The 11,682-nt window shown below is 43.0% G+C and overlaps 1 protein-coding gene across 1 annotated transcript in view; it reads right to left on the bottom strand.

The window, feature by feature from the left end:
• Window positions 1–8,980, bottom strand: part of LOC143290501 (uncharacterized) — a 132,678-nt gene extending 123,698 nt beyond the window's left edge. The window contains exon 1 of the mRNA XM_076599997.1: window positions 8,825–8,980. The gene's annotated coding sequence lies outside the window, so the exon portion shown is untranslated. The remainder of the gene's footprint in view (window positions 1–8,824) is intronic.
• Window positions 8,981–11,682: the final 2,702 nt, after the last annotated feature.

The raw sequence follows: 11,682 nt of genomic DNA, 5'->3' as shown, positions 1-11,682 counted from the left end.
TGGTGATGAACTTTCTGGGACATCCGTACTTCACCATGATTCTCCAAAGGCCATCTCTGCTAACAGTATCGAAGGCCTTGGTCAGATCGACATAGGTGGAGTAAAGGTCGGCGTTCTGTTCCTGACACTTCTCCTGGAGCTGCCTGGCAGCAAACACCATGTCGATAGTCCCGCGTTCTTTCCGGAAGCCACACTGGCTCTCTAGTAGGAGACCTTGCTCAAGGGGCGCTATGAGACGGTTGAGTAGCACTCTGGCCAGAGTCTTGCCTGCGACGGACAGCAAGGATATTCCACGATGGTTGTCACAGGCCTGACGATTTCCTTTGCGCTTGTACAGGTGTACGATGGAAGCGTCTTTGAAGTCCTGTGGAACTGCCTCATGCTGCCAGATGAGATGGAACAGCTGATGAAGCTTCTCAGTCAGCGCCATACCACCTTCTTTGTAGACCTCAGCTGGAATGGAGTCTGAGCCAGGGGCTTTGCCATTGGATAGCAGACGGATAGCTTTCTGGGTCTCCTCCAAAGTTGGAATGGCATCCAACGACTCACTGACTGGCACCTGGGAGAGTCGGTCGATGGCTTCATCATTGATGGTGGAAGGGCGGTTCAGTACGCTGTCAAAGTGTTCGGCCCATCTCTCAAGGATCCCGTCCTTGTCAGTGATTAGGGTAGAACCATCAGCACTGAGGAGTGGAGCAGATCCGGATGTGGTGGGACCGTAGACTTCTTTCAGGCCGTTATAGAAGTTCTTCATGTCGTTCCTGTCTGCAAAGCCCTGGATCTCATCAGCTTTGTTGCTCAACCAGGAATCCTGCATCTGCCGCAGCTTCAGCTGGATGGTGCTGCGTGCGCTCTTCAGTATTTCGCATTTAGTGTCTGGTAGCTTTATACGTCACAACTTTTCTTTCTTCCTGGGCAAAGTTATAATGTACAATTTCTTCATGCGCTTATGTCCCCCCTCCCCCCCCCCACACACACGGATACCCACCTATCCCACCCCACCCCCCTAAAAAAAAAAAAGGAATAGAAAATCCATAGTTTTGCACGACACAGGATGGCAGGCTCATAAGTTATGTCAGGAGCGAAGTGTCAAAACGTCCAAAGGCAGCCTGCAAAGTCGGAAGAACGAGAACGATGAATGTGTGTCTGTCGCAGGGAACGACTTGATACATAAACCACATGGCCTGTGTCCGTACTACACAGCAGGAAACGAGAATTTAATGTCCCAGCGTTTGAGTGTCGGAACGTGCGTTCACGCGCTCTATATGAGTAGGCCTGTGACATGAGAGCTTTTTTTTTAATCGAATAACTGTCTAATGCCTTGTAAGTATGCACGAACTTGGAAAAAAACCCAAACAAACAAACAAACAAACAAACAAACAAAAAAACAACCAACCAAACCAAACACAAAAAAACACCCGTATATCTCTCGACTACGATTGCTTGATGTAGTAGTCAAAGGTTTTGTTATTATCAGGGACTTGGAACAGAAAACTTTAAATGTTATCTCTTGACTGCGATTGCTTAATGTTGTCAAAAGATTCGTACGAAGCTTTAAAAAAAAAAGAAGAGATTATAATTATAAATGTGATTATCTGCAGGTCTGTCTTTTTGTTTTTGGTTGTTGTTTTTTTCCAAACATTTCAAAGAATTTCATTTCCGACAACACAGGGATGATTTTTGTATTATGTACACACATAGTCTACTAATTGAAAAAAGACAAAAAAATAAAATTAAAAAAAAAGAAAAGAAAAGAAAAAAAGAAGAAAAAAAAGAAAAAAAGAAAAAAAAAAAAAAAAAAAGACAGAATAAACTGGACTTAAGAAATACATAAACATATGAATGAATATCTTAATTGAATGTCCTCAATCTGTCATTAATTATAACTTCTTCAACACATTCAGAACTCTGCTGTTAGGCTTATTCATAGATCGTTCAGAAATCAACCTTTGCACTCCTCTACTTTAGAAGTTGCACTGGCTTCCAACTGACCAAAGAATGAAGTACAAGTGCACATGTCTCTGCTTCGATGTTATACCAGGCTCTGCTCACTCAATACCCATCTGAACTTTTCCATATAATACGGATTCCCTTCAAGACCTTATCAGGCTCTGCTTCTCAGTACCTATCTGAACTTTTCCATATAATATGGATTCCCTTCAATACCCTATGAGGCTCTGCTCCTCAGTACCTATCTGAACTTTTCCATATAATATGGATTCCCTTCAAGACACTGTCGGGCTCTGCTCCTCAGTACCTATCTGAACTTTTCCATATAATATGGATTCCCTGTAGGACCCTATGAGGCTCTGCTCCTCAGTACCTATCTGAACGTTTCCATATAATATGGATTCCCTTCAAGACACTGTCGGGCTCTGCTCCTCAGTACGTATCTAAACTTTTCCATATAATATGGATTCCCTGTAGGACCCTATGAGGCTCTGCTCCTCAGTACCTATCTGAACTTTTCCATATTGTACAGATTCCCTTCAGGACCCTTCGATTCTCTACCGACACTGGTCTCTTTCGGCTACTTACTTTCACATGCAAACAGCATAGTCACGGAGCTTTTCCTTTTTCAGTTGCTAAGCTCTGGAACTCTCTACCATCCTATCTCCGACGCAGTTAGTCCCGTGTATCGTTCGGTAAGGACTTAAAACAAGGAAACATAAAAAACAATTGTAGTGCGATCTGAATTACGGGCAGAAACACAGCGCGATTTTGTAAGGCCTTAGAACAAAGAAACATAAAAGTGTAGAGTGATCTAAATAACGGCAGAAACACAACGCGATTGAAAATAAAATACTAAGAATATACTGTGATACGTAATCATTACGATGGAAAACATTGAAGCTTTTGATATTCAAGGTTTCATAGAAATGGGCAGGGTGGTTTTATACACAAAATTGTTTGTGAATAACCAATAAAATGGTCAAAAAAAAAAAAAAAAAAAAAAAAAGAAAAGAAAAACACTACACACACACACACACACACACACACACACACACACACACACACACACACACACACACACACACACACACACACACACAACCACACAACCACACACACCTTAGAAAACCAAAACGATTTCAGCTAAAACTTAGCTCAGAATTTCAGTCCCAAATGGGCGTGCTTGACTGTTGCTTGTCATCTCACTGGAATAAACAAATCGAGCTTGGAGATCAGTATAACAGTCATATTTCATTTATTTATTTATTTTTTGGACTCCTCCACTTGTTACTGCATTCCTTGTGTTCGGCAAAAATCATCTTCTCCAACTTGGAAATACACGAACTGCACATTAGCCTCATGAAACCTTTCACCAAAATTCGACGGTTAACTCTCTCCATACGAACGGCGAAAGAGACGACGTTAACAGCGTTTCACCCCAATTACCATCATCAAAATATTGCAAGCGGAAGGCTCTTACACTGAAGAGGTGAGTGTTGACAAAGAATACCACAATTCTGATGACGGAAGCTAAAGGTTGGGTCATTCAGACACCCACTGGACATCCGAGGTGTCTGTGTAGAGGAGAAGAGAGGACTGGCCGTACTGAGTGAGTTAAGAGGCCTAAAGGAATGTAGATCACGGACAATCAGTTTCAGGAAGACAGTCATGAAAACAAAAGGAAAGAAAATAATTATGCACTCGTGGGAAATGATGTAGCCTATAATTAACCTATGGAATATTGAAGAAAAAGGGAACTCGTTTATGAATGTAGAAGAATCCTCATCTTTGAAAGAAAAGTAATGATAATTATGATGATCACTAATGACGACGACAACAATAAGAACAAAACAACAACAACAACAATAACAATAGCAACAACAGAATAATAATAATAATAATAATAATAATAACAATGATAATAAATAATAATGATAAGAATAATGATGAGAAGAAGACGAAGAAGGAGGAGGAGGAGAAGAAGAAGAAGAAGAAGAAGAAGAAGAAGAAGAAGAAGAAGAAGAAGAAGAACAACAACAACAACAACAACAACAACAACAACAACAACAACAACAACAACAACAACAACAACAACAACAACAACAACAACAACAACAACAACAACAATAACAACAACAACAATAACAACAACAATAACAATGATGATGATATAATAGTAATAATGATAATAATAATAATGATTAAAAAAAATTAAAAAGAATGATAATAACAATAATACATTCTATAGCGCTTTCAAGCCTCTGAGAGCACTTCATGCTGGGTGACACGTCAATTGGATACAAAGTACACAAGAACACACGCACGCGCGCGCACACAAACACACATTGAAGAAACAGATGTATATCCAAAAGCACATCGCACTACACTTACCAGTGATAACAATCTTGCTCTATACCTTTGTCCTTTGAATCGAAAACTGAAAGCGAGCAGTTTTAAATGGTGTAGCACAACATTCGGATCACTGGCTTTCCATCGTAAGTACGAACATTACTTTCCCAAAATGATTAGAATAAAATGTCCTGACAATGCAAAACAAACATTCGGTCAGCACACGTAACTACTTTATGTACTTACTAATGATCATAAATGATCATATTTAATATAAGTTTATACCGTCCTTGGCTTGAACATTATTGTTTATTTGAAACATTTTTTACGACTTGGTTGTCGATTTTTCTCCCACAGCAATGTGAACAACAGCTGTAGTGCAGACTAGTAAAATCTTTGGAGAGAGAGACAGACAGACAGACAGACAGACAGAAAAAGAGAGAGATAGAGAGAGACAGAGACAGACAGATTAAGAGACAGAGGCACATAGAGAGAGAGAGGGGGGGGGGGTAGGAGAGAAATTGGGAGGGGGAGAGAGGGGGGTAATGGAGAGAGCGAGAGAGAGAGAGAGAGAGGCAGTGACAGAGAGAGACAGACAGATAGAGAGAGAGAGGCAGTGACAGAGAGAGACAGAGAGAGAGAGAGAGAGAGAGAGAGAGAGAGAGAGAGAGAGAGAGGAACAAAAGGACAGATAATGATATGTATATGAATGAATACTGACAAATAAAGGGAAAGAGAAAGGGGGAGAGACAGAGACAGAAATGAGAAGATAAGACAGAAAAATGAGAGGGAGAGAGAGAGACATATATTCTTCTTTTGTGTTCATTCTGGTTAAGTCAGTGTCCACATTAGAGTGTTCATATGCAGTAAAGACGTCGGTGGTGAAGTTAGTGTCACTGTATGTGTTCTGTCCAGAATTTGTATTTCTTTTCTTTTAATTGCGAATAAGAAAAAAGAGGTAATGACGTCATCTCACTAAGGATAGCCTACGTTTCAGCAACTGGGAAGCGGTAATATGGTGTTTTCGAAATGCGGAACGAGCTTCACCGAAATAAGCCGTTAATGATCCGGAAATACGGCTTAATTCCAGAGACTTACAACCTATTATTGGTATGACTGTGAAGAGTTTTTTCCCACTATATTGAAGCCAAATCTGGTATTGGCAGACGAAATATTTCCAGAGAAAATGGCAATGTTAATGTTTAGCACAGACACACAGACAAACACACGCGCACACATACACACACGCACGCACACACACACAGACACAGACACACAGACACACACACACCTGAACACCGGGTTATAACATAGACTCACTTTGCTTACACAAATGAGTCAATGAAGAAACGCATTCACACATTATCTCTCTGAAGAACAAAGAACAGCAAACACTATTTAAAAAAACAAAAACAAAAACAAACAAGAAAATAAAGAAACAAACTAACCAGTCCTTAGCTAATAACTTGAAGATAGCGCTCGTATATCAAAAATATCTCGGGATGTCGTTTTCGGCTGATCATTTCCATTAGAATATATAACCCCATTAACATATGTAACCCCTCCGCCGACCCCCTCCACCCCGCCCCCCCCCCCCCCCCCCCCAAACGCCTAAAAGGCTGAAAGAACAGTGTGCAGCGAACACAAAAAACAACAACAGCAGCAACAACACAGACACAAAAACAACAACAACCCCCCCAAAAAACAACCCCCAAACCCAAACAAACAAACCAGTGACACCAAAAACGCAATTATATTTTTCCGTGATTTTATTTTATATATATATATAATAATAAAATCATATATATATATATATATATATATATATATATATAATATGATATATATATGTGTGTATATGTTCTTTTTTTTTCCTAACAAAAGGCACATTTCATACATATCCTATAAGCTTTCTCAGTTTCCTTCTTCTCCAACACCATTCCATGCCTGTCACCTCACTTTTTATGCATGACGAATGAGAGAGAGAGAGAGAGAGAGGGGGGGGGGGAGAGGTGGGGGAGGTGGTCATGAATGATTCATGTACTTTGTAACTTTTCCTTTCATGTAAAGAGCTCTTCTTTTTTTTTCTTTTTTTTTTTTTTAAAGAGAGAGAGAAAGGGCGCGATATAAATGTACATTATTATCATATCTTCATTATCATTATAACACAGGAACAAAAGAAACATGAACGACTGCCATACTCCGCAATAATAAACAAGCCAAACTGATCGTGGAAAAAAAAAAAAAAAAAAAAAAGAAGAAGAAGAAAGAAACCGTAACCCAAGCTAACAAAAAATAGCACTCTTTAGCACTCTTCTGATTGTTCTGGTCACGCGTACTTTTACGTGCATAACCCGTTTTGACCCATCAGCCACGTAGGCAGTCACACTCCGTTTTCTGAGAAAGGTGGGTGCATGCAGGGTATGTTCGTGTTTCCATAACCCACCGAACGTTGACAAAGTTAGCTGACATAGAGTTATGCATGCATGTGAATGACTGGTGTGAAAGCGCTTTCGATTTGTCTCTGCACAAGATTAAGCGCTATATCAATACTAATTATGATGATGATGATGATTAGCTATATAAATACTGATTATGATGATGATTATCATTATTATCATTATTACTGGATCTTTAACGTGCGTATTTCATCTTCTGCATGAGTATACACACGAAGGGGGTTCGGGCACAAGCAGGTGTGCACGTCTACTGACCTGGGGGATCGGGGAAAAAAAAATCTCCACCCTTTACCCACCAGATGCTGTGACCGGGATCTCTAGATTGAAAGTCCAACGATTCAATTAAGCACTCGTCTGTGGCGCCAGTCCTGATCATTTTTTTTAACTAACTTTCGGAGGGTAGGAGGAGTGGGAGGGAGAAGGATTTGTCTATCTGTCTGTTTGTCTCTCTGTCTCTTTCTGTCTCTGTCTCTGTCTCTCTCTGTCGGTTTCTGTCTGTCTGTCTCTGTCTGTTTCTGTATGTGTATGTGTGTGTGTGTGTGTGCTATGTCTCCACAAGCTGTGAGCCTATTAAACTGCACCATTCACATTTTTTATGTTGGAACACATGCTGCATATCAATATGTGTATGACTGCTATGAGTATGACTGTGTGCGAGCTGATTTTGCTGTTGTTGAAGTTTGGTTCTCATATTCCTTTATTTTCATAGCTTGTGTGTGTATGTGGGGGTGGGGGTGAGGGGTGGGGCGTACATTCTTCAAAGACAAAGGAAACACACACAGAGACGCGCGCGCACACACACACACACACACAACTACCACCGCCACCACCACCACCACCTGATCTCTCTCACAGACTCTCACAGACTTACCTACCACCACCACCACCACCACCACCACCACCACCACCTGATCTCTCTCACATACTCTCACAGACTTACCTGTCACCACCACCACCACCTCCACCACCTGATCTCTCTCACAGACTCTCGCAGACGTAACCCACCACCACCACCTCCACCACCTGATCTCTCTCACAGACTCTCACAGACTTACCCCACCACCACCACCTCCACCACCTGATGTCTCTATCACAGACTCTCACAGACTTACCCCACCACCACCACCACCACCACCACCACCACCACCACCTGATGTCTCTATCACATACTCTCACAGACGTACCCTACCATCACCACCACCACCACCTAATCTCTTACACACTTACCCAACTACCACTATCACCACCACCTGATAGCTCTCTCACATACTCTCACAGACTTACCCTACCACCTCCAGCACCACCACCACCACCTGATATCTTCCACAGACTCTCACAGACGTATTCTACCACCACCACAACCACCATCCACCCACCCACCCACCCCGGATATATCTCTCTCACACAGGCTTACCCTATCACCACCACCTGATAGCTCTAATAATAATAATAATAATAATAATAATAATAATATAATGGATACTTATATAGCACACTATCCAGAAATCTGCTCTGGGTGCTTTACAAAAACGCTTTGTTAACATAAAACATTACATCTATGTTAGCTCTCTCACACACTCTCACATGCTTACCCTATCACCACCACCACCACCACCACCACCTAATCTCTTACACACTTACCCAACTACCACTATCACCACCACCTGATAGCTCTCTCACATACTCTCGCAGACTTACCCTACCACCTCCAGCACCACCACCACCACCTGATATCTTCCACAGACTCTCACAGACGTATTCTACCACCACCACAACCACCATCCACCCACCCACCCACCCCGGATATATCTCTCTCACACAGGCTTACCCTATCACCACCACCTGATAGCTCTAATAATAATAATAATATAATAATGGATACTTATATAGCACACTATCCAGAAATCTGCTCTGGGTGCTTTACAAAAACGCTTTGTAAACATAAAACATTACATCTATGTTAGCTCTCTCACACACTCTCACATGCTTACCCTATCACCACCACCACCACCACCACTACCTGATATATCTCCTCTATCACAGACCCTCACAGACTCACTTACCCTTGCAAGGCGATGATGGCTCCGACGCCCAAGGGCCAGGCCAAGAGGTGATCCGCGGGGAAACGTGGGCAGAGAGCAGCGGCAATAAAGCGAAAGAGGGCGCCTCAGGCGTATTATATAAGCTGCCTGTACCTCGACAGCGACAGCTGCTGTGAACAGCTCCACGTAAACTGTCAATACAGAGGACTGAGTGAGAGAGAGAGAGAAAGAGAGAGAGAGGGTTGGACGGACGAGAGGGGAGCACAGGAGGGTTGGAGGGTGTGGGTGGAAGGAGTGGTGGTGGGAGGGGATGTGGAGGAGGAGGAGGAGGAGGAGGAGGAGGGCATGGGATGTGGGGTGGGGGTGAGGGTTGGGTGGGGGTGGGGGTGCGTTAAAACAGCTGTCAGAAGTAGACTGTTGGTCGGTCTTTTCATCCTGACACCCCCAGCCCCACCTCCTTCTCTTCCGCGATCACCCGTCCCCTCCCCCATTAAAGAAACAAAACAAAAAACAAACAAACAAACAACAACAAAAAAACAACAACAACAACAAAAAAAAAACAACAACCCAAAGTTCGCAGGTTTCTCCTCCATCACCTCTCTATCAGTCTGGCCCTCTTTCTTTCTTTCTCTCAACATTGTAGTTTAGAAAAATAAAATCCACGAAATTCTGAACCCCATGTCATTATGACATTTATGCTGATGGCATTAAACAGTTTCAGTGTTCAGTATTCAGTACTCTCTCTGTCTCTCTCGCCCCTCCCCCCTCTCTCTCCTCTCTGTCTCTCTCTCTTCTCTCTCTCTCTTCTTTCTCTACTCTCTCCCCCCTCTCTCTCCTCTCTCTTTCTCCCTCTCACTCTCTCTCCCCTTTCTCTTTCACTCTCTCCCTTTCTCTCTCCATATCTCCCCTCTCTTTCTCTCCTCTCCATCTCCTATCTCCCTCTCTCCTTCCCTCTGTGTCCTCGTATTGTATTGTATTACATTGTATTACTCTTTTTTGTCACAGCACTCAAGGCCTGACAAAGCGCGTTGGGTTACGCTGCTGCTCAGGCATCTGCTTGGCAGATGTGGTGTAGCGTATATGGATTTGTCCGAACGCAGTGACGCCTCCTTGAGCTACTGAAACTGAAACTGAAACTGTCACAGCAGATTTATCTGTGTGAAATTCGGACTGCTCTCCTCAGGGAGAGCGCGTCGCAACACTGAGAGCGCCACTTACCCCCCGCCCCCTTTTTTTTAAAATATTTTTTTTCCTGCCTGCAATTATATTTATTTTCCTATCGAAATGGATTTTTCTACAGAATTTTGCCAGGGACAACCCTTTTGTTGCCGTGGGTTCTTTTATGTGTGATAAATACTGTACACGGGACCTCAGTTTATCGTCTCATCCGAATGACTAGCGTCCAGACCACCACTCAGGAGGGGGAGAAAATACTGGCGACAATGGGATTCGAACCAGTGCGCTCAGATTCTCTCGCTTCCTGTGGGGATGCGTTACTTCTAGGCCATCACTCCACCTTCTCTCCCTCTCCCTCCTGGCCCAGACAAAGTTCGCTACTCGGACATCAAGGAGCTATGGGAAGAAGACAGAAGCAAACTTTTCAATCTGCCACAAGGGTCTCCGCTCTCTCCTGTCCTCTACAATGTCTACACGAAGGGCCTTGCAGACTTAAACAACAATGGAATAGTTCGGGTGCTTACTCTTGCGGATGATGGCCTAGTCTTCAAAACTTCGAAAGATGCTCAGGAAAGAACTAAAGCCATCCAGAAACAACTGAACAATATCGCTCAATGGTGCAAGGACACAGGATCTTCCATCAATCCAGCGAAAGCTCAAACGTTGCTGTGAACCCTCAACAACAGAACCGCGAGCAAATCACCACCACCTGTGTCATTCGACGGAATTCAGATCGAGAAAACCGAATGCCTACGCTACCTAGGAATACAGTTCGACAGGATGCTGGCCTTCAGAAAACATACGGAAAATACTGTTCTCAAATGCAAAAAGGGTCTTTCAGTCAGCAATGGCAACCAAAGGTATTGAACAACGCCACCTCTTCCTGCTATATCAATCACTCGTTCTCAGTGTGATCGACTACAGACTTGGGCTAACAACACCGTCTCAAAGCAGCCTCCTAAAATTAGAAAGAGTTCAAAATGAAGCTATGAGGCTGATCCTTGGAACAACAAAAGACACACCCGCGGAAACCATGCGACACCTGCTTGACCTTTCTTCAGTGCAGGCCAGAAACAGTTAGAACACGTTAAGACCAACTTCAGAGCATTAGAAAACCCCCAAAACCCACTGCACGACGCAGTCAAGGAACCAAAAGGCAGCCGTCTAGGACGAGGAAGATCATGGATGGGGCAAGCAGAAGACACAATTCAGCTAGTATGCCGACTACAAGACCTGAAAGAAACAAAAGAATGGGAGGAAAACCCCGAAAACCTCATCATCTATTCAACACAGCCATTTCACCCACTCTAGGAAGACATTGTCGGGAATGGCCAGAGGGCAAAACTGATGCAGAAGTGAAGCTACTCATAGAAGAAAACAGTACAGAAGAGGACATCATCATATACACAGATGGCTCAGTCACCAAAGGCCAATCCGGTTGGGGATTCATTGCGAAACAAAATGGAAAAACAATTATTGAAGAGAATGCTGCCTACAAAGTCACGACCTCCAGCCTAACGATGGAAGTTGAAGCTGTGACACATGCCCTCCAGCGGCTATCATCTATCCATATGCCCGGAAACCAACATGCCATGATTCTAACGGACTCAATGAACCTCATACAGAAAATTGAAAGTGGAATGAGAAGCCCAGAGTGGCATGAGGTAATGCGCAGCTTTCAGATTAAAAAACTTACATGGTCA

Source organism: Babylonia areolata, chromosome 15 (genome assembly GCF_041734735.1).
Source record: "Babylonia areolata isolate BAREFJ2019XMU chromosome 15, ASM4173473v1, whole genome shotgun sequence".
Lineage (NCBI taxonomy): Eukaryota > Metazoa > Mollusca > Gastropoda > Neogastropoda > Buccinidae > Babylonia > Babylonia areolata.
Note: the sequence above shows the minus strand (reverse complement) of the source record. Positions and strands in the feature narration are given on the sequence as shown.